Source organism: Dama dama, chromosome 15, assembly GCF_033118175.1.
Source record: "Dama dama isolate Ldn47 chromosome 15, ASM3311817v1, whole genome shotgun sequence".
NCBI lineage: Eukaryota > Metazoa > Chordata > Mammalia > Artiodactyla > Cervidae > Dama > Dama dama.
The window spans coordinates 90,596,203-90,617,370 of NC_083695.1; the positions used below are offsets into that span (position 1 = coordinate 90,596,203).

General features: G+C 44.8%; 1 pseudogene; it reads left to right on the forward strand.

The window, feature by feature from the left end:
* The first annotated feature begins 160 nt into the window (after positions 1–160).
* LOC133069912 (elongation factor 1-gamma-like) lies at positions 161–9,626 on the forward strand (annotated as a pseudogene).
* Positions 9,627–21,168: the final 11,542 nt, after the last annotated feature.

Sequence of the window (21,168 nt, forward strand, 5' to 3'; positions counted from 1 at the left end):
CGCTAGGAGAGGCCATGATGAGGGCAGAAGGGCAGGGACCAGACGCTGCCGGGCGGCGTCACCGAGACCAAACCCAACACCAAGACGCACAGGGTGGGCGGTCAGTCAGGAGCTGCGCGCAGAACGGGCCACCCTGCGGTCTCCTCCGGCTTCACCCAGGATGGCCGAGTCCGTGAGCCCAGAGGCCTCTCCCTTCCCCCCGTGCGGCCTCCCAGGGGTCTCCTTCTCCCCGCTCGGCACAGCTGGTTGGGGCCCCGGGCAGCTGGATGGGACGAAAGGAGAGAGGAAGAGGAGAAGGAAGGAGGGAGCTTCCGGCAGTGGTGGGGAGCGGCGTGGGGTGTAGGATTCCAAGCAAAAGAATAACATGATCTTGGCAAGCTGCCCCGGGTCCCACTTCAAGCACCAGATTCACTTAAATCCGTCTTTGCTACTTTCCAGAGTCAACAGGATTTGTTGACTCTCCAGTAGGGGAACAATCTTGAGGGAACAAGATTTTTAAAGTGCCTGTAAGTGAGATGTTTTCCCTAATCTGAATTTGGGGCATATTGATGCTTGGGGATATTTCAATTTTGATTGAGGGCTATGACACTTCTTTAGAACATCTCTGTAGAGAAGGACAATGAATGTCAGATTATGCTTTTAGATGTTGCAGAGATGAAAATACATCTTGGCTATTTATCAAATTAATCACCTTATAATCTAAAGACAAATGGGATTCCTAGGGCAGTATTCAGCCAGTAATTTAATACTTAAGTTTTTCTGATCAATAAACCATTGGCCTGTTAGAATATTTTAAGTCATGCTTAGAGTCATTCAGGGAAAAAAAAAATCTATTAAGTTCTTTGAAGGGATGTCTTTAATTTAAAATGTCATTTTCTATTTAAGCATTACATTTTACATTATTATAAAACAACACCAAACTTAATTTGAATAAAGATATTTTTAAAAATTTTAAGCAGAAATATGTTATAATTTATTAAATGTTTTATTCAACAAGTACTCAAGTGCTAATAGAGCGTGCGTGTGCGTGCGCGTGCGTACACACACACACACTATGGACCACCACATTGTACACCTCCAGGGGGCACCATTCATCTTTTGGATCTCGGGAAATGGTCCAGGACTGTGAGAGGCTCTTGGGATACTGTTGTGGATGTTTGTGACCCCGAAATTCATGTGTGAAACCTTAACTCCCCTTGTGATGGTATTTGGAGGTGAGGCCCTTGGGAGCTCATGAGGTAGAACCCACATGATGGGGTTGTGTCTGTTAGTAGCTCAGTTGTGTCCGACTCTTTGTGACCCCATGGACTCTGGCCTGCTAGGCTCCTCTGTCCTTGTGATTCTCCAGGCAAGAATACTGGAGTGCATAGCCAGTTCCTTCTCCAGGGGATCTTCTTGACCCAGGGATCGAACCTAGGCCTCACACATTGTAGGCAGATTCTTTACCATCTGAGCCACCAGGGAAACCCATGTCTAAACCACACTTGATGGAGTTAGTGCCCTTATAATGAGGCTAAGAGACCAGAGTGCTCTCTGTCCCTCTTTCTCGCCCTCTCTCTGTGCTACATGAGGATACGGCAGGAAGACAGCTGTCTGCAAACCTGGAGGAGAGCTTTCCCTAGAACCCAACTGTGCTGATGTCCCAGCCTCCAAAACTCTGAGAAATAAGTGTTTGCTGTTTAAAACACACCAGTCCAGTACACTTGTTACAGCTTCCTGAACTACGATGGATGCCACGGTGATAAGTCACAGTCCCCGTGCTCGAGGAACATGAAGTGGAGTGTGAGACCATCTGGGGAGGGGAACCTCAGGGTACTGAGGAACAGGACCGGAAAGAAATGAGCCCAGGGCACCCTGGACCCCCGAGAGGGCACCAACCCCGCCCACCGTGGGATCTGGGAAGTGCCAAGAGTGACTCCAGGAATGTTAAAGCCACAAAAGTCTCTCTAAAGACTCTCTAGCTGAGAAGTTAAAAGATTTATCCAAGCTAACCCAAGGAGCTTTAAAAGTAGAGTCACAATTTACTGCCTGTCCAAATGTAGCGTGTTTACACTCGCGGGTTAAAGGTTATGCGAGTTATTGGTGCTTTAAAAAAAAACTTCATAGTAAAATATATTTGAGACCATGTAATGATAAGAAACATTTGGCATGTTGAAGGGGGAAAAAATGCAGCTGTTGTAGAATTCTCCCCTATAAAAACATCTGACTCTGTGAACTGGGCTGGGAGGAAGTGAAGTTTCAAAGAAGTCCATTTGGAGTCACGCATAAACTGGGTCTGCTTAATGCAAAGAGTGCATGTTCTGTCGTAAATGATTTCCACCTTGGCACCTTGGACATGGAAACACAGCCAGCGTCCCTCTACAGCTAATTTGTTATCGTGGCCTCTGATGTGGGTTTGGGGCAGTTGTGTGAAATCTTCCTAGAATTCCATTGCAGCAAACCATCAGAGGGAGAAACAGCAGTGGTGGCTTTGGAAATCACTGCCATTTGTAATAGGTCATTGTGTCCGTCCTCACCACTGCTGACCAGGAAAATGAGCTGCAAGCCTTCCGTGATCTGGAGTTTTTCCCAGTGATAATGTTGGATCTTCAGATGCAGCATGAAAGTGTGGAAAGAAACACCCATTCTGGAAGCATCTTCTAGGAGAGAACATTGAGAGCGTGCATGTGTACAGAGCTGGTAATGGAGATGCAATACTTACTTAGCATCTTTGTTTTTAAAATCATTTTCTAAGATGTTTATAGGACTAAAGGCAGGGCAGTGATCCTAGCTGGTGTCTGCCGAGTGCTCCTGTGTCCCAGGTAATGTAGTAGCCAACCTACACGTTTGGTCATAGGAGAGGCGTAGCTGCGGGGAGATGGGTAGAACAGCCCGCTATATGCCAGGCACAAGCTCAGGTGCTTTACATCCGTTATTTCAGCCGATCCTCACAACATCCTTTTGAGAAAAACACAAATACGAGCTCCATTTTACAGATGTGAAAGCTGAGGTTCAGAGAGGTTCCTGAGTTGTTCAGGATGACTTCTACAGGCCAGTTCTCTACTGCCGAGCGCCACAGCCTCTGCTTGGCAACTCTGGGCCATGCCACATGCTCAGTGGCTCAGTCGTGTCCAGCTCTTTGCGACCCCTTGGACTGTAGCCCGCCAGGTTCCTCTGTCCATGGAATTTTCCAAGCAAGAATCCTGGAGTGGATTGCCACTTCCTGCTCTAAGGGATCTCCCCGACCCAGGGAAGAGCCCACGTCTCTTGGATCTCCTGCATTGGCCGGCAGGTTCTCTACCACTAGCACCACCTGGGAAGTCCTAGCAAACTGCAAGTGTGTGCTCGGTCGCTCTGTTGTTTCTGACTGCGACCCCGTGGACTGTAGTCTGCCAGGCTCCTCTGTTCATAGGATTTCCTAGGCAAGAATACTGGGGTGGCTTGTCATTTCCTTCTCCAGGGGATCTTCCCCACCCAGGAATCGAACCCTGTCTCCTGTGTCTCCTGCGTGGGCACTTGGATTCTTTACCACGGCGCCACCGGGGAAGCCGCAAACTGCAAGGGAGCTGCCCACCAAAGCCTCGGAAGTCCCAGTGCTGTCAGACCCACTGATGTTGCTCAGTCTCTCAGCCGTGTCCGACTCTTTGCGACCCCATGGACTGCTGCACGCCAGGCTTCCCTGTCCATCACCATCTCCCGGACATGTCACACCCATAAGTGCAATTAAACCATGGGCACTGACCAGCCGCTGAAAAATACTGAATGTGTGGTGTGTAAGAGGCACTCCAGGAACAAGACTGCCTGAAGTTTGCAAGAAACATTTTGAGTAAAACAATCTGTAAGCAGTAAAACCCCAGGGTCTGAGAAGCCTATTTCTTCATCTTTCTTGGAGAGATTGAGGTGACTTTAAATTACCCAACAAATTAGTTCATTTTAATGTCAGAATGTATTAGGGGGAGGGGGGTTCTGAGGTGAAAGAAAAATAAGTGTAATTGCTTCTTTTTTTCAAAATCACATATTACTTTGTTCATTATGAAATAATGAAGCATTATTTAATCCCATTATGAAATAAATGAGATTGAGTAAACAACACATCTGCATTCATGCCGTGATAGAAAGTCAGGAAATGTTTGTCCCACTGACACTTGAAAGTATAGGCTCCATTTTTCTCAATAATGAAACTGTAGGTGTTTTCATTACAAAAATATATTTTATAAGAAATACAAATATGGCTTTATTAAATGAACTGTTAGGGGACCTTTCCTAGATGGTCGCATTTTGAAATGTAGATTCACGTCTTCAAAATGAAGCCCATCTGTAGGCAGTGATCAATATCTAACAAAATCATCAGTGAAATGAAAAAAAAAAAGTCAATAGAAAGACTAAGGTTAAGTCCACGAAAGCCCTATTTCCATATGTACACCTGCCCTCTTGTGGCATTCATCTGTATGGTCGCCTACCATGCATTTTGAAGACTTTGAACATGGATTGTTTTAACCAATATCCTACGTAGCTGTCTATCAACACACCTAACCACAGAGCCTCATCCTGGAATAGTTATTCTTTCCCACAGGCGTTTATCTGCCCGACCTTAGAGACTGCAGGGCATGCTCACATTTGGTGAACATAATACTTAGGAAAAATTCTAATTAATTGGCATTTTGCTCCTTGGTCCAGCTGCTAAGACTGCATAAAAATTTACCCCAAAATATAAACAAGCTATTCAGTGAGTCAGGAATTCAGGAAGGGGATGGTTTCTCTAGGGCCTCGTGTAGGAGACAAAGGCTTAGAGCTGGGACCATCTGAAGGTGTCTCCACTCGGATCTGGGGGTGGAGGCTGGCTGTAGGCTGGGGTCTCAGGTTCTTCCACACTGGGCTCTTCACGAGGTCCAGTTTGGGCTTCTTCAGAGCATAGAAATCAATCCAATGTTCATTTATTGGAAGGACTGATGCTGAAGCTGGAGCTCCAGTACTTTGGCTATAAGATGCGAAGAGCTGACTCATTGGAAAAGACCTTGATGCTAGGAAAGATTGAAGGCAGAAGGAGAAGGGGATGACAGAGGATGAGACAGTTGGATGGCTCAAGCACTAGTGGTAAAGAATCCATCTGACAATTCAGGATACACAAGAGACACGGGCTCGATCCCTGGGTTAGGAAGATCCCCTGGAGGAGGAAATGGCAATCCACTCCAGGATCCTTGCCTGGAAAATTCCATGGGCAGAGGAGCCTGGGGCCACAAAAAAATAGAACACAACTGAGCGACTGAACACACCACAACTGTGAGATGGAGATTTCACTCCTGATCTCAAACACTCTGCTTTCTTTTATTTTTTAGAAAGGAGCGGCCCCAGGGGCAAGTCTGGGGAGTGTGGGGATCCCAAGAAGATGCCACTGGACTTGGGCCACGAACAGCAGACCAACAGGATTTTCCCCAGGACTTCTCTTTCTGATAGGGTGTGGGAAAGCATTCGAGATGGGGAGAGCAGCATGACCCAACGTGGTGTCAACGAGCACCATATGCTTGGGAAGTGATGGGCGCTCAACGCCCAAAGGTGACCAAGGAAGCGGGTGGTTAAAGCTGCACGTGGAAGTTGATGCTAAAGGCCATGGCAGGGAGGTGAACTCGATTCACTGATGGGAACCTCCAGTGTTTTTTAAGCAAGGGCGCGAGGCAGTTGGGTGTGTTTTAGGCTCATCACTCTGAGCAAGGTGGCCATGGAAGAGCAAAGGCATATGACAATAGAGGACTACACGGGAAGGATTAACTGGGCAGTGGTGGGAATGGAAGGAAGGGAATTATTAAAGAGATGATCCTAAGGTGGAATGGCAGGATGCTGAGAGTGAGAAGGAGGGTGGAAGGCATTTAGCTTCAAGCTTTGGTGACTATATAGACAACGATGTCTTTAACCAAAATGTGGGCTACAGGGGGAGGAGTGCTTGAGCTCACATGTGGAATTGCTGAGTTTTCATGTTTATGGGACATATAAGGATACAGCCCAAACCCAGGCCTGCCTTGGGGAATATTCATCTCATTAAAGTTAAATCACTTTTGCCTGTCTGATGTCTCTTCCCCACAGGAATGTAACCTCCCAGAGGGAAAGATTGAAGGCAGGAGGAGAAGGGGATGACAGAGGATGAGATGGCTGGATGGCTCAATGGACATGAGTTTGAGCAAGCTTTGGGAGTTGGTGATGGACAGGGAGGCCTGGCGTGCTACTGTCCATGGGGTCACAAAGAGTCGGACACAACTGAGTGACTGAACTGAGAGGGAAGACACACTCCTTTATCTTGAATCTCCTGTGCCCCTGGAGAGGGTGCAGCCAGTTTTGCTACATCAGTGGTTGTCTAGGTAAGTAACTGAGCAACAAAATGCATGCAAGGAGGAGGGAGGAGAAGGTAGAGGGCGAAGAGCAGGGCTCTGTGGACCACCAGTGGAGAAATTAGTTGGGGAAAAAAGGGAAGCCAGGGAAGGTGCTGGCGAGGAGCAGAAGAGAGGAGGCAAGAGATCCAGTCAGCAAATGCATCGACCAGTTCTTCCATGTCAGCAGACAGAGCAGCAGCGATGAGTCCCTTGGACACAGTCCCTGGTTGGAAAGCCAGCACTGGCCTGCTCACCCAGACGGTGTGGGCTGCAACAAGTCAGAACTGGTTCTGTCCCCTCCTGCAGTCTGCTCCCTGTAAACAGTCACTGTGAGCAATCCGGCTCCTATCGCTCAAGCTGTATTCAAAACAATGGGAAATGCCTAGAGAAAGGAATCATACACTCGGTTCCTTGCCACATTTTTCATATCATACTGATGGAGAAAAAGTTTCCTAAGTATTATTAATGACTTGAAAGATTTCACTAAGTGGAGAGACCTGATGAGGGATTATTTTTTACTAATGGAGCTCCTTGGGACATCCGTAAAAATCAACAGTCCTCCAGATGAAAGTGAGACCCTCGGTCCTCTGACACTTAGCTGAATTTCTTGGTTTTTAATGGATTTGCTTAACGTGGGAAGCCTCCTGTGATGCTCTTTGTTCTGGGGACTAGGAGCTGCTAGACAATTAACTAATTGTTTTACTGATCGATATCTAATTTTTTTCTGTTGTCATAAAACCGAAGTAGCAGCAGAAAACGTAGAAAACAGAAAAGAAAAATCTCCCCGAACCCTGCCCCCCTCACAAACGTCTGATTACAATTGCACATTTCCAGTCCTCTGCCCTTAGCAGATAGTTTTGTAGTTGTAAACACAGGGGACATTGTGCCCTGCTTTTTTTCACTTAACATAATCTGATTCTCTTTTATGAGCAATGAAATTTGATACGAGGTGCTGCTCACACAGTTTTTTTTCCTGAAAGACCATCATTGCAAGGATTGGTGAGTATTTTCTAAGCCCCATCGACTTCAGGGAATCAGGAAATTAAACTTTTTATTTATTGGTCTTTGACTTTCCCATAAATGGACACAGTTCTACCTTGTTTGACTGCGTTGTAAAAGCAGGCACTGGCTGAACAAAGGCCGAGCCGATGAGTAATTAGGCAGCAGGCAGAGACCGGGCAGTGCTTTATGGGCCCATTAGTACTGGCCCAGCTGCTTTCAAGGTTCCAGTCTGCAACTTGGGCGTTAGGCACCTTTAGTTTCTTCGGTTTTAAAAAAAAAAAAAAAAAAAATGACCTACCTGTTTTTTGTTGCTGTTGTTTTGTCCAAATATTTAAAGACATGAACTGCTCTCTGCAGTCCTTTAAAGGAAAGGATAACTGGTGTTTGTTACACATGTGATTTTTTTTTTTTTTTTTTTACTGTGCTTGGTCTTTGTTGCTGCTCTGCTTTCTCTACCTGCAGTGAGCAGTGAGTGCATGGGCTTCTTCCTGCAGGGGCTTCTCTTGTTGCAGTTGGAGCATGGACTCTAGGGCATGCGGGCTTCAGTAGTTGCGGGTGGTGGACTCAATAATTGCGGATCCCAGGCTTCAGAGTGCTGGCTCAATAGTTGTGGTGTACAGGCTGAGTTGATCTGAAGCATGTCGAATCTTCCCAGACCAGGGATCGAACCTGTGTCTCTTGCATTGGCCGGCAGATTATTTACCACTGAGGCACGAGGGAAGCCCCCTGGTGTGTTTTTTTTTTTTTTTTTTTTTAAGCCATGTTCTGGCCCCTATCTCTATGAAATCACCACGAAGCCTAGGACCCTGTACACGTGTCCTGACAGCTGGAGGGCCTGAAGACCCTCATCACCACTCAGTAGAGCGGGGCTCAGGTCCCTGTGCTCCGGGCACCACCCCACTTCCATTTCGGCCAAACCAGTCACACCCCCCGAATTGCTCCATAAATTTCCCACCAGCAAGGTTCCAGCCTTTGAAGTGGATTCTGTGTGTTGGAGGGTGATGTCGCTGCCTGCTATGTGAGCCTCGAGGACGTCCTCCCGAGGCAGCGGTACAGCTGGGGTGGTGGGTGGAGTCGGCCGATGGCGGTAACACAGTGCCCCCAACCTGGATCCGGCGGTTCCCTACTGGGGCATCATGCATCACAAGGAGGCCACAGAGGAGGAGGGGGAGGGGGGTGAGGTGGATTCTGGGGCTGCTGGACGCTCCCTTGAAGACTCAGACTTTTCTGGTGGGCGGATGTGTGACGCCGGCTGACATCACCATTGTCAGCAGTCTGTTGGGTCTTTATTCACAGATTCTGGAGCCTTCTTTCTGCCAGGCCTTCCTTAATACCAACTGCTGGTTCCTCACCCACATGAACCAGCCCCAGTTCTAGGTTGTCTTGGGGGAGGTGAAACTCTGTGAGGAAATGGTCCAGTTGGATCCTAAATGGTTTGCAGAGAGCTAGTCTAAAAAGGACACCCCATGGAAAGAGAAAGGTTCTCAAGAAGACAGGCAGAGGCCTCAGGTAAAGCAGAAAGAGGGGAAGAAGGTGGCTGCCCTGCTCCCAAGGAGGATCTGTGTGAACGTGAGCAGGTGCTGGCTGCTGAGCTGAAGGCCAAGGACCCGTCTGCTCACCTGCCCAAGAGTACCTTCTTGTTGGAAGGATTTAAGCGCGAGTACTCCCATGAGGACACGCTGTCTGTGGTATTGCTGTATTGGGGAGCACTTTGATCAGGGTGGGATTCCCTGGTGCTCAGATGGTAAAGCGTCTGCCCGCAATTCGGGAGACCCAGGTTCCATCCCTAGGTCGGGAAGATCCCCTGGAGGAGGAAATGGCAACCCACTCCAGCACTCTTGCCTAGGAAATTCCATGGATGGAGGAGCCTGGTGGGCTACTGTTCGTGGGGTCGCAGAGAGTCAGACACAACTGAGTGACTTCACTTCACTTGATAAGGGGGGCTGGTCCCTGTGGTACTCCAAATACCACTTCCCAGACCTCCCTGAGCTGCAGCCTTGTCACTGAACTGTTGCAAGCCATTGGACAAACTGAAGAAGAATGCCTTTGCCAGTGTCTTTCTCTACAGAACCAACCACAGCAGCCCCATTTCTGGAATCTGGGTCTTCCAGGGCTGGAGCTTGCCTTTCTGTGGAGCCCAGATTGGCCTGTGGACCACCAGTATGGTGGAAACTGGATCCCAGCAGTGAGGAGACTCAGATGGTGGTTTGAGAATACTTTTCCTGGGATGGAGCCTTCCAGCATGTGGGCAAAGCCTTCAGTCAAGGCAAGGCCTTCAAGTGAACATCTCTTGCCATTGCCTAGCTGCTGTACCTGCCCTTCAAGGAGAATGGGGTTCATTAAAGGAAACTGAACAATGGAAAAAAATAAAAGCTGTGTCCTGAATCTGATTAATCTTGTGTACACTTGAGTGCTTGGGGACTTGCAATATAGATGGAGTGATTCATTCTACAAGGCCGTCCCCAGCTTTCTGGAGTGTCTCTTTCATGCTGAGCGGGGATGGTGGTCTGACCTCCGCACATTTTCGTGACATCCCCGAGAGGCTATGTGGTTATGACACACTCCTCTGAGAGCCCACTGGGGTTGTTCATCTTAACCAGAGTCCTGGGGGGGAAACGGTTTTTGCCTTGGGCACTTTTCCTCATGAAATGTATATCTTCATATATATTTAGTGCAGAGCAAAAATTGTTACCTTCTCTACCTGTGATCACAGCTATTAAATAAATAACTAAAGGGAATCTATCTTCAGAGGAGAAAAATTGGGGAGTTCTTTTCCACCAGTGTGACCTCAATAAAAGATTTCATCTTTGTAGACCCATCTTTACTTACCTGCTGCAGCTTTGTAAAGCGAAACGGTCATTGCTGCTTCTAGGATGGAAAATGTCCATTTTATTAAAATTCAGGTTAAAAAATGCCCAGATCTGCAAACACTGGTTTTAGTGGTTGGTGTTTTGAAACGCTCCTTGTTCATCAGCGCAATACAGCGTTGGTGAGGGACAGACAGAGAGCTAAGTGTTGTGACAAGGTCAAGGTGAAAGGAATGGATGTGAGCCTGTCCCCAAGGCCCTGCAACCTGCGAGGAAGATGAAGCAGATACTCAACAGAGCAGTGGGCTGAATGCTCAGAGGAGAAAAGAGAAGCATTACTCTCAGCTTGGGGTCAGGGTGGAATGGCATGGTCTTCCCTTAGCAAGGCTGGATGAGGGGTCAAGGCCACATCAGACCCAGCACCCACCCAATGTTCCTCAGTTCTCTAGGAACTAATGCAATCCACTGTTGGTGCAAGAGAATTACAACTTGGAACCTGACTTTGTGAAGATACAATGTCAAAGAGTCTTGATAAGTAGTGGGCACAACCCACAGCTCCATGCATCCAGGAGAAAAGACCTAGAAGGGGTCACCCTGCCGGCCTCACTGACTGGCCACTGGAGCCTTCCAGGTGGCTAGCTAGAGTGCCTATGTAAAGTACTTTCACCCTTCTCCTGACACTGTGAAAAACATTTTGCATGTATCCTCTCATGAATATGATGGTTAGATAACATCACTAACTTAATGGACACGAATTTGAGCAAACTATGGGAGACAGTGGAAAACAGAGGAGCCTGGCATGCTGCAGTCCATGGGGTCACAAAGAGTTGGACATGACTTAGCAACTGAACAACAAAGCATCCCCTCATATGATCCTTAATCCTAGGAGGTGAGTTCTATAAGTAGTCCCAAAAAAAGAATGTGAAAACCATACTTAGGAGTAACTTGTCCAGTTCTACAAAGATAAGAAATACCTGAGCTGGGTACCAAAGCTGTGCTCACCCTGTAAGCTAAGACCACCCTTCATAACTGCCCACTGCAAAGGCATTCTGGACACTCTTTTGAAAGTCCCTTCCAATAAAGCCTGTATGCTGGGCAGGTATATCTTGGGGGTACAGCAGAGAGGTGGAAGGGCACAGTCTTCTAGTCCCTAAATGCTGCCAGCATCCAGGTCTGAGAACCTGGCCATGTCCTGGTGTCAGCTCCTGCCCCAGCACTCTGCCTACTTTCTCACATTTTCTCCTATTTTCCTTGCCCACCAGCCAGTGCTCCTTCTTTGAGGGACAAATGAGCTTCGGAGCTGGAGTTCCATTGCATCTCAGACTAGCCCCAGTTTCCAGGGCTCTTTCAACCTCTCTCCTTGGCAATGAATTTCTAGGACACTCAAATATTTACTCCTCAGGTTGGCTCAACTATTTTATAAAGGTGATTTGTTAAATGAATAGCCAAATTAGATCCAGTTTTGATATCTTTGTAAAGGATCCAAATATGTTCACAAATATACTTTCCTCAATCCTGTGCTCCAATTCTAAATCTGCTCCATGCGTCAAACCACATTGTACTACTGTGCATGCACACTTGAGCATGTGCACACACACACACACACACACACACACACCCTGCTTCTGTGCATGCTCGGGTGAGTTCCTCTCCTTTCCTCACCTCTTCTGCAGCATCCTCAGTCCCCCTGTAACTTCTCCAAAAGCTCTGGTGTGCTGACAGTGAGTTTCATTGGGTCTCACCAGCAGATCTCAGCCCTGGAATCAGCCAGGGCTGGGTGAATGAACTGATCTGGGTGGGACCCAGACTCTGGCACTGCTGAAGGCTCCCCAGGAGGTGAGATGGACAACCAGCCTCAGGAGCCTTGGCTGGCCTTCTCATGACTCCATCTCCTCACTCCTGCCTGCAGGGACAACTTCACTATCATCAATTTCTCCTATCTCACGCCTGACCTGTTGAACCTGTTAGGAAACCCCAATGTAAGATCATGGATTCTCTGAATCCAGATGATCTCCCAGCTCCAGGGCTTCCTCCAGCTGGGGCCCTGCCTGCCTTCCCCAAGGTCCCACATCAGTCATCTGCTAGAGGAAGACCCACCGTCACCTCCCTGTGAGGAAGTGGTCACTCCAGGGGGACCCAAGTTCTCCCTCTCCACCTGAAGATTTCTCTAGTCTCCCCCCACCCCTCATGCAATGTACCCCTCGCCCAGAGGCACGTCCCCCTTCCAGGCACACACCCACCAGACAAGCACCAGCCTCGCCTGCTCCTCCTCCATCTTCAGGCATCCTAGTCCGTCTATGGCCATTCTCTCCTCTGCCTTGGTCTACAAGCACTGCTTTTTCCTATGCTAATAAAAATCCTAAAAAAGAAAAAAGTGGGGAGGAGTCAGGGGCTGGAGGGGGCATCTGAAGACAGAACCAGAGAGGTGGCCATGTGGGAGGGACTCAGATCAGCATCACTGGCCTTGAGGATGGAGGCAGGGGCCATACACTAAGGTTCCGGAAACTGCAAAGGGAGAAGAAATGGATTTTCCCCTGGGGCTTCCAGAAAGTAGGACAGCCCTGCCCACACCTTGAGTTTTGCCCACTGAGAGCCATTTTGGACTCTGACCTCCAAAACTGTGAAGATAATAAATCTGCATTGTTTTAAATTAATATATATATATGTGTGTGTGTGTATGTGTATATATATATATATATATATATATATATATATATATATATCCCCTTTTGCTGACCTTTCCTCCATCAAGCTATCATTTAGCTATCATTTCATCTCTTCCCTGCATATCCAGCCTCACCTTGAGTTGACCCTTTCTGCCCAGCTGTTTGCCGGAGGGCTTCTCCTGTCTCCCCCAGGCACCTAGAGTGGAACCCAGCTGCAATCACACTCATCACCTTCTCCCCCAACCCAGAGGCTTTGTTCTATCTTGAATAGCTTGATTTATCTGAACAGGGGCTCAATACTGCCTAACTTTACCCAAGAGCAAACCCTGTAACTTCACGCTCCCAATTATAAGGTGGGAAAACAGCAGACCTAATTCTGTCTGCTGAATAAACCCTCACAATTACTCTATTAATTCTTAATTTCACCTATCATTATGCTTTCAGTAAGTCAATGAATAAAACCAAAATAACTGCTTATATCCATAAGTAATCAAAATGTATTTAGTGCTTTAGCAGTTTGTTTTTCTAATTTTCCTTTAATTAGCTGAGAAAGAATTAAAGTCAATTCCTCATCCTGCAGATAAAAAATTAGACTCGGCTTTTGCCCTTACACATATCCAACTTTTAATGTACACAGGATACACAAATTCATAATTGTTCTATAATGTAATATGTATCCAATATTAAACACATTTCTATGACATTTATCTTATCTCCCTGATCACAGATAATATGATTATAATTATGCCCTTTCAAAGTATTATCGTCTGATCCACACTTAATCAGCATTCTTAGCTTGAAATCTTGGCTATTGCATGCAGGGATTGCAGAATGTTTCTGTCCTCTGATAATCTAGATGATGGGCATATTGAGCAAGTATGGGTCTGTTGCTGCTCACCCTTGTAGTCCAATACTCAAAGAAAGGGCTTGAAAAATAGTCATTGAATGATGGATAAACACATAGGATGTTTGGGAATGTAAAAATAGTCATTGAATGATGGATAAACACATAAGATGTTTGGGAATGTCTTATGTATGTTCACATTGGTATCCATGAGAATGTGGCCCACAGACAGTAGGGCAGTTGAGAGGGGTGGGGACAAGGCCACATTAGAGATGAGCTGGAAATCAGCCCTAATTCTGTCGGCCGACACATCCGCCTTAACCATCACTGACTCAATGGACGTGAGTCTGAGCAAACTCTAGGAGACGGTGATGGACAGGGAGGCCTGGTGTGCCGCTGTCCAAGGGGCCGCAAAGAGTCAGACACGACTGAGCTACAGATCCTAACAGAGGAAGCTAAAGTCTCAGATGGCTGTGTATCAGCAGAGCCAAGTCCTTCCTTTAGAGCTCTAGAATGTCACAGATATTAGGCGTTGGTTTCGATACACAATATGCTTTGGAGGAACAATGTGATTTCTCCGGCGGGCTTATGTTGAGACTTTCCCATCCTCTTTTGGAACCGCGTGTGATGACATTTGTTGGAGAAGGATTGGATATACCACTCATGGCTGGTAACAGTCACGGAAGCTTAGAGGAAGGTTGTAACAGCAGGAGAATATTTAAGACAGCTTCAGTGTTTCTCTTTCAGCCTTAAGGAATAGATAGCAATGTGTTCTTGGGCAGAAGAGACTGTGCTCTGCTATGGTCCCGGATAAACCTGTGAACAGCTATATGGCACCCGGGTACTGACCGAGTTGTTCTTTCTTCTGGGAACTAGGGTTGTCTGCTACCAATGATACAGCCTGCCTGGGGCCCAGGCAGAGTGGAAACGACACTCCTTGTATCTGAACGTTCTGCTCCTATTTGTTGGGAGGTGGGAATGCTCCTGAGCCTGTATCCCCCAATTCAGGAACTCGCGGATCTATCTGTTCGATTTCGATGGGGAGAGAGAAGAATGCATCTGAAGTTCTTTTGGTTGCTGTGTGCAGAAATCACACGCTACGCCTCACAAACTCACCGATTTCATAGAGCCGTCATCAAACGAGTGAGTTACGGTTTTCTTCATTCCACCATTCATCCAATGAGTCAGGCTCTGACAGGGGGTTGATTTGTTGTTTAATATTTGGGGGGATTATTTTGGTATAGCCGCAACGTGTTTACTCAAATACTGTGTGTTAAATGAGATGTTTTCATTTGTTTTGATAGGTACTTATAAAGGCAATGTACCGCATTTCACACTTACACACAGCCCTTCCGAGTTCGCAACGCAGCACCCGGATTCCCACAAAACCTCCCCTGTGTGTTTGGGACGCACCAGCCTCATTTCACCCAGAGGAGAGCAAGGTTTGTGCAGTGCTATCAAGCCCCAGAGCCCAGAGCCGAGCCTAAGGGGTCTTCCCCAGTCACTGGGACCAAAGATGGTGGGTGGCAGCAAAGAGCTCAGAGGAGGAAATTTATTCTTCTTGCTTGTTTTATGGTTCTTAGGGTGTTACCATAACAGCATGAATTTTTCCCTGAACTCGGCAGAGCATATGGGAAACCTATACTTAGCTTATCATTTCAAACCCTTCCTCCCCCACACCCTCCTTCCCCGCCAGGAGGCCTCAATATGGTACCAATTCTGTAGGTAAAATAAAAAATGTTGAATTGAGTGAAGTGGTCGCTCTCCCAGACTCATGGGCGAGCAGTGATGTGTCCTGAGCTTTGACTGAAGTTATAATTGAGCATTAACCTGCAAAGACAAAATTGTTCTCACAGGGGTTGTTGTATTACACATGGAAGGGGAAACACAGCCACTGCATCAGACTCAAGTGTGGAGCCACCAGAACAGATATGACCGTGGCCAGAAGTGGCCACAAAATACGCAATACAAAGAGAGAGCACAGAGCAATCCTTAAAATTGGTCATAAATGTCAAAACAGACCACGTGAGAATGTGCTTCTCTGCTGAAAAACAGTGTTTATGAGTTGATCTCATACAGGATCATCACACTGCTCTTTTAAACCAACGAGTCTGGGGTCTGTAGATCAGATTTTTGCAAGTATCAATTAGGATGTCAATAGTTATGCACGTGCCTTCAACACACACAGTAAGTAACTGAAGCTTCCTGGTCTGGGTCTCGAATGGATACAAGGCACCATCACTCCAAACATGATTGAATTCTAAGCCGTCAGCTGTTCTTTTAGTGTCTAAGTCATTTCTAGGATGGCACAAGTCCAAGTCTAATTCATTAAAACAGAAGAAATCTATAAACACCTGCATGTCATTGATTAGTAAGTTGGGGTTTCTTTAACTGGTTGTTTATTCCTCTGTTGAAAACAACACACTAAAGAACCAACAAAGGCACGTCATTGACATTTTGCCAAGTTATTAGACTTATTTTTGTAAAGTGCGTTATTTTATTTGGGATGTCCCTAAAACATTGGGAGCCCCTAAAACCTACCCCTCTGTTTAAGTGCTGTATTCTTCTGATCTTGATTCCTTGGACTGAGAATTGTGAGGGCCTTGGACAGTGTTACTTTTTACATAGAAATCAACTAAGTAAAAAAGACTGGTTTCAAGGGCAACTTATCTAATTTGTAATTTCTGGAGATGGTAAATATACTCTGCACTCCCAAAGAGGAGAGGCTGATCTTCTCCCATTCCCATGTCTCTGCTTCACAGAATTGCTGATTTGGCTCTATACACTTTTTTGGTAATTTTTAAATTTCATCACCAGTACATTGAATGTGGGGGGGGGGTCACATGTAGTTATTTTTAATTGGAAATAATTGCTTTACAATGTTGCATTAGTTTCTGTTGTACAGCAGACCTCCCTCAAGGGGAGGGATGTGACCGGTATGGACAGAAACAGTCTTTCAGCGTCAGAAGACAACTTTGAGGACATCCGTTTTCAACACTCTCCTGAAGCATAGGAGATACTATAGGTGGTTGACTGCTGCAGCGTTCAATAATATACTGGGTTACATATTTTAAAAAGTTATTTCTTTTCCTATTCCGTTCTAAACCTTCTATTTAAATTGGGAAGAAAGCCTTGGGTTTGGTGATAGCGTGTCTAAATCTCTAATACTAACATTCCTTTTCAAAAATCCGTGGACAGCCCTCAGACAAGAAGTCTTGAGGAAGCAGTCTTGAGGTGTTTGGGTGGAATTTAATCACTCTGGGTTAGTTTTTTTCCCCCCCATTGCATTTACTTTTAGTTACTTTTTATTGATGACAAGTGATATTGATTTTCTAGGAGATAGAAGGGAAGAGTCAGGTGTACACATCAGGGATGCTCCAAACATGGTAACTATTCCAGGGGTGCTAGCATGAAGGCAGTGGATTTTGGAAGAAGCAGCACCCAGGACAGGCTTCCCTGGTAGCTCAGCTGGTAAAGAATCCACCTGCAATTCAGGAGACCCCAGTTCGATTCCTGGGTCAGGAAGATCCCCTGGAGAAGGGATAGGCTACCCACTCCAGTATTCTTGGGCTTCCCTTGTGGCTCAGATGATAAAAAATCAGCCTGCAAGGCAGGAGACCTGGGTTCAATCCCTGTGTTGGGAAGATCCCCAGAAGGAAGGCATGGTAACCCATTCCAGTATTCTTGCCTGGAGAATCCCCGTGGACAGAGGAGCCTGGCGGGCTACAGTCCATGCGGTCTCAAAGAATTGGGCACAACTGAGTGACTAAGCACATAGCCCAGCACCCAGGACACTTGCGGGGCTGTTTACAGGGACTATCTGCCAGAGTTGGTCCACGTGACATTCTTTGTACCAGACAGTGAGTCAGACCTGAGTCCGCACCAAAGCAAAAGTATTGAGAGTACATGGTTACCTGGGCTGAGGGGGCAGGGCACTGCCCCAGGGAAATGGCAAGAGAGGCGCTAAGAACGCTTTCCCCTGGCTACACCCCAGGCAGTACATCCTGTCTCTCAGCCACCCTCACACCAGCAGCGTGAAAACAACATACACACCGCTCACATAAAACTCAAAACCACTATATGTTTGCACATGCTGGAAAGGCAAACAGACATTGCAGTACCCAAGGAAACAAAATGGAAAAAAATAATGTATCAGAATAAATAAAATTATTATCAGACAGAATTAAACATCTCATTGATAAATAAGAGCCAAACAGAGACCCTAAAAATTAAAATGTTGTTTGGTTATAGGACAATCTTAGTACAATGGCTAAATAGCAGAATGGGTTGTGGAAGAGACAATTTGCAACCTAGAAGACAATTTAGAGGCTATTCCAGAATCCAGGGCAAATAGACAAATAGAAAATATAAAGGAATATAGGAGAGTCAAGGGAGACAGGTCCAGATCTTTCAATATCCATCTAAGAAGCATTCTAGAAGAAAAGGGGGGGGAGAATGAAAGAGAGAAAATAATTGAAGAAAATTTTCTGTAACTAAAAAAAACCCCTCAAAATTATAAAATTTAAAATAAAAACCCAAGTGTTCTCAAATTGAAATATCCCACTGAATTTACAAGTATACATATCATGTAAATGTTAGACTTGATTAGCCATTTAGCAAGGTAAGTATAAACTATATATAGTTTTGTAGCCAGCAAAAGAGGCTACACACATCACACACACACACACACACACACACAGAGGTAAAGCTGGTAAAATTTGAATAAGGTCAGTGGGTTGTACCAGCATAAATCACCTGGTTGTGATATTTGTGGTAGGTATCATTCTAAGGGGATCTTGTTGACCCTCATTCTTGTGTAATCTCATGAGTGTGGCAGAACCTGTGAATATAAAGCAATGTCATTCCCATACTTAAGTTATATAGAAATGGGGATTTTCCACATGTAATTAAGGCCCTGAGTCCATTGATCTTAAGTCATGAAATTTGCATTTTTGCCGCAATAAATTATAGAGAGCACAAGCCTTCATCAAACACAGAACTTGCCCCACCAAGATCTTGGGCTTCCCAACCTCCAGAATTGTGAGAAATCAATGCTTATTTTTAATAAGCAAACAAACAAAAAAGATATGGAGATTAGATCTAGTCATGTGATCCCTTAAAATGGCACAGGACGCTTCCTGGTGAGAGAGGTTACAAAATGTGAAAGGGATATGAACTTCTTCCCTGGTTTTAGAGAGGAGGAGACCATGAAGCAAGGAAAGCAGTAATTTCTAGGAGCTAATAATGTGAAGACCATGATGTAGCTACACAGTGGTATCTAAAAAAAACAACCTTACCTGCATTTACAAGAAAACAAGAAAGGCTGAAAAGAATTGAGCTATGCTTTCACCTTGAGAAGCTAGGGAAAAAATCAAAATAAGCTAAGGAACAAAATTAGTAAACATGAAAGCACAAATTATCAAGATCAAAAGCAAACAGCAGCAACAAACACGTAGATCTGGTGAAGAGAGCAAAGATGTGTGAGCAACATTCAGCATGTCAAAGACAGGACGCAACTTTAAAGCACGAAAGAGAAGATATTAAAGCACCACAAAATTTTAAATCCATGTGAAACAGATGACCTCCTCAAAAAACAAAAATGTCCAAAACCAAGGAAAAAAGAAATAGAAGCACCATACAGACCGATCTCCATAAAATAAACTGAAAAGATGTTCAAAGATGCACACCTGTAAACTACAACAGGTCCAAGAGATTGCATGGCAAATTCTACAGACATCTGCAATTTATATAAGCAGTGTCAGAGCACAATAAAAATAGATTTTAAGATCCTAAATAAAATATTTGCATATAAAATCCTGGATTTATCAAAATAATAATACATCATAACCAGCTTGAGTTTGTCCTCAGAATGCTAAAATGGCTCCATGTTAGAAAATCCATGAATATACGTTATTATATTAACAGATTAATACAGCAAATTTACATGATCATCTCAATAAATACCAAAGTTTCATTTGCTATAATGTCACCTCATACACAATAAGAACTACAACAAAACTGTTCAAATCATTCAATAATCTCAAACAAAAGGAGTCCCGAGCAAGGCATCGTTCCGCTCTGTCTCTGTCTCAACACACACTCTTAACAAAAACCAGTGGTTCCAGAAGCCATTACACAAGAGATTCTTACATTTTACTACATTAATATACATGCAAGGCTAAAATATGGTATACACCACACTAGTACAAGATGTTAATAACAGAGGAAAGTCTCAGAAGTGGGAATATGGGGGAGAGAGGGTATATGCTTTCCTTTGATCTTTGTAAAACTGTTCTGAGAAATGAAATCTATTAACATAAAAATATATGTGTCTAAGTTTATACATCAACAAAGAGAAGCAAAACACAACCAGCTACAGAAAACATTGGCAACACATTGTCTATCTGTCTGTCTCATAATCTGTTAGTGAAGTGGTGAGCTGAAGCACGGCCTCTTTGAGAAGCTTTGAATTAAAATTTAAAATCCACATACTCTTCAATTGAACAAGTTTATTTCAATGAGTTTAACATATAGAAATATCACAACTGAATGTAAATGTTTATCTATTAACGTGTTTGTTTCTAATTGTTCATAGTAGGAAAAGACTGAAAACTACCTAAATGATTATCAGAAGATTAAGGGACTATGACATATCCATGTAACGAAATACCAAGCAGCCATGTTTCCATAAGGGAAGTAGATTTGTAAGTACCAAGAGAGAATGTCGTATTCATAAGTGTGGTTGGTGGTGGTGTGGCAGAAAGCAGCAGTGGCAAGTGGAACCCTTGGTGTTTACTAAGCGTAGATGTGTTTGAGAGACAGAGAGGCAAAAATCCATGCTGTAGTTTACCAAGAGAAGGCTATTAAAAGAAAGTCAACAGGCAGATGAATGGATAAAGATGTGGTACTACTCAGCCATAAAAAGAATAAAATAATGCCACTTGAAGCAACATGGATGGACATAGAGACTATCATACTCAGTGAAGGCAGTCAAACAGACAAATACTATATGACATCACTAATAAGCGGAATCTAAAAAAAATGTGACAAATGAACTTATTTACAAAAAGAAACATACAGACACAGAAAAAAATTATGGTTATGAAACAAGAAAGTGGGGAAGGGATACATTAGGAGTTTAGGATTAAAGGCTGCAAACTACTGTATATAAAAAGAGAAACAACAAGGTCCTACTGTACGGCACAGGGAACTATATTCAATATCCTATATAATGATCAACTATAATGGAAAGAATGTGAAAAAGAATACATATATATACATATTATATCTGAATCACTTTGCTATACATCAGAAACTTACACAACACTGTAATAAACTATACTTCAATTTTGAAAAAGTAATAACTTTTTAAAAAGGCCACAGAGCTGGCGCTGGGAGAGCAAATGGAGACTGGGAGTCAGGAATGTGAAAGAAACCACTTTTTACCATTTATTTTTATTTGATTTGAATTTTTTCCTATGTATATATACTTAAAGATATATATCTTA